We start from the raw sequence: 3378 nt of genomic DNA on the forward strand, positions 1-3378 counted from the left end.
CATGGTGAGAAACTTGGACTTTATCCTGAGAACACTGGGCAGACATTGGAGGGTAAGCAGGATAGAGACGGGATCAGCTCTGAGAGTAAGGAGGATCACTCCCACAATAAGGTAGAGAATGGATAGAAGGGACAGGCTGGAGGCAGTGACAGTTAAGGGAGTTGGGTAGTCATCTGGGTGAGAGAGGAGGGTGTCCTGAACTAGGGGAAGGTCCATGACAACAGAGGGTCAAGGAAGGGATGGGGAGGAGAGATTTAGAGGAGAGTAGAATTTACAAGATTTCTATCTTCTCTGAGTGGATTTTGAAGGTGAATGAGAGAAAAAGATCAAGGAAGACATCCCAAGTTTTGGTTTGGAACACTAGATGGACGCTACTCAGTAGATACAGAAGACAGATGCAAGAGCAGGTTTGGGATAAACAAACAGTGGTCTATCCCTACAATGGAATATTATTTGATGGTAAAAAGGAATAAAGTACTGGTACATTCTACAACATGGATGAACTTGAAAATTTATGCTAAGTGAAAGACATCAGATACAAAAGATAACAACCTATTATATGATTCCATTTATATGAAATGTCCAGAATAGTCAAATCCATAGAGATAGAAAGTAGATTAGTGGTCATTAAGAGTTAGGGGGAGAAAGGAATGGGGAGTGAATGTTAAAATGATAGATTTTATGTTATGTGAATTTTATCTTAATACAGATTTTAATTTTAAAAAAGAGCAAGTTTGTTTTCAATGATAAGTTTTTTGGGGAAGATGTGAACTTGGAGTGCCTGAGGCATCCAAGTGGAACTGCCCTGTAGGTATTTGTGGCATTTGACTCAGGAAAGAAGCCTCAAATGGAGTTATCAATACAATATTGATTTCAGAGAGGAAGGAAGAGACGGAGAGAGAGATAGAAGCATCAACGATGAAAGAGAATAATTGATTGGCTGCCTCCTGCAGACCCCACACTGGGGATCAAGCTCACAACCTAGGCATATGCCCTGACCAGGAATCAAACCGTGACTCCTGGTTCAGAGGTCGACGCTCAACCACTGGCTGGGCAAGATCTTAATTTCTAATGAAAAGGAGCCTGAGTTCCTTGGAGATAGGACTAATCTATGACTGAGGCAAGAAATATACAAGATGGTCCAGCCGGCATGGCTCAGTGGTTGAGCATCAACCTATGAACCAGGAGGTCACGGTTCGATTCCCGTTCATGGCACAAGCCTGGGTTGAAGGCTCAATTGCCAGTGTGGGGTGTGCAGGAGGCAGCTGAACAATGATTCTCTCTCATCATTGATGTTTCTACCTCTCTCTCCCTCTCACTTCTTCTCTGAAATCAGTAAAAATATATTTTAAAAGAAAGAAATACACAAGATGAACTGGAGCATCTTGTAGAAGTGCAGAAAGTAAGGAAGCGCTTAAAAAATAAAGCACAATGATGGGGCATGTCAAAGGGACACAGGAGCCAATGGAAGGAGTTCCCAAAGGCCAAATTGGAACAATTGGTACAACAAAATAAATAAAATAGTACTGAATTATAACCCAGAGTATAAAATCAATATTGAGGGGTCCATACTGATAGAAATAAAGTATTGAATAGATGAACAAATAGGGGAGAAAAGATAACTGTCCTCTGCAGAAGAATGTTAATTCAGGAGACACTGCCCCTCAAGGTGGTAGAACAGAAACCCCAACACTGCATTATGGGCTGCAATGACTTTTTTCTAAAGAGTCCAGTACGGAAAGGGTGGGAAAAGAGTAACTTCACAGGAGAGAAACCTGGCAAACACTACCTCAGCCAGGTGATCAAGGTCAACATCAACAGTGATAGGTCATGTTGGGAGCATGTACACTTGAAGTAAAGAATGTTACCTTACTTCTCTGACTCTCCTCCCCAAAACTCACAACCCCGGTCTATTCATGAGAAAAACATCAGACAATTCCAGTTGAGGAACATAACACAAAAGTCCTGACTGTACTCTACATAACTGTCAAGATCATCAAAAACAAGTCTGAGAACCTGTCTCGGCCAAGAGGAGCCTAAGGAGGCTTGACAACTAAATGGAATGTGGTAACCTGGAAGGACCTCAGGTATGGAAATCTGAACAAAGTATGCATAAGTAACATAAATAAATTAATTAAATAGTAACTTTAGTTAATAATAGCTCATTATTTGTGACAAATGTACCCACTAATATGAGATTCATAAAAGGAGAAAATGTGTGTGGAGTATATGGGTACTCTTTGTATTACCCTTGCAATTTTTATGTAAATCTAAAATTATTCTTTTTTAAAAGGTTATTATAGAATGAATTATGAGAGATCATTTGATCTCTTACTCTCCCTTATATGTCCTCAGTTTGGCTCAAGTAAACTTTAAAAATATGAATTATGAGGAAAAGAAAATTTATAAAAACCAAAGACATATAAAATATTAATCCCAACACTTTACATAAAAATGTTAATTTTACCTTTTATTTATCAAATTGTAGGATATAATTGCATCTATTTGGTGATTATAACTACACAATTAAATAGAGCATTTTTCTGACCAAAAATAAATTATAGCACAATTAGATATCCTTCATATAACTTTTAATTTATTCTAGTTCAACTATACAGAGCAGAGATTGGCAAAATTTTTCTACCAAGGGCCATATGGTCTCTGTCACAACTATTCAACTCTCCATTGTAGCCATTATAAACAGTCCAAAATGAATGAACATGGCTGCGTTTCAATAAAACTTTATTTACAAAAATAGGCAGCAGCTGAATTTGGTCTATGGGTCATAGTTTGCCATCCCTTCACATTTTTAGTTGCTCTTACCTTCTTTTCCTTGAGAATTTCTTTCAAGATCTTTTTTTCTTTATTTTATTTTATTTTATTTTGCAGGCCCCACACACATAATTTTAACATTTAAAAAAAAGAGAGTGAGGGACTCGGGAGCCCCAGCAGCGGTGGTGCAGTGGAAGCGTGGGTATGGCGTGTCGGGGGCACCGACCGGAGCACGGCGAACACTATGGCCTGTTGCGGGCGCCGACCCGAGCACGGTGGACCCTCCGAGCTGTTTTACGACCAGAATGAAGCCCGGAAATACATGCGCAACTCTAGGATGATTGGTGTGAGACCAGGATGACTGGGCGAGCATTGGAGCTCCTTGATCTGCCTGATGAGAAGCGCTGTTTCCTGTCGGATGTTGGCTGCGGCACTGGGCTGAGTGGAGACTATCTCTCTGATGAGGGGCACTGTTGGGTGGGCATTGGCATCAGCCTTGCCATGCTGGATGCAGCTTTGGACCGAGAAGCGCGAGGAGACCTCCTTCTGGGGGACATGGGCCAGGGCACTCCCTTCAGACCGGGCTCCTCTGATGGTTGTATCAGC

At 40.9% G+C, this 3378-nt stretch overlaps 1 pseudogene; it reads left to right on the forward strand.

Moving 5' to 3' along the window:
* The first annotated feature begins 3016 nt into the window (after positions 1–3016).
* Positions 3017–3378, forward strand: part of LOC102757357 — a 983-nt pseudogene continuing 621 nt past the window's right edge.

This window comes from Myotis davidii, unplaced genomic scaffold (assembly GCF_000327345.1).
Source record: "Myotis davidii unplaced genomic scaffold, ASM32734v1 scaffold571, whole genome shotgun sequence".
In the NCBI taxonomy this organism is placed as follows: Eukaryota; Metazoa; Chordata; class Mammalia; order Chiroptera; family Vespertilionidae; genus Myotis; species Myotis davidii.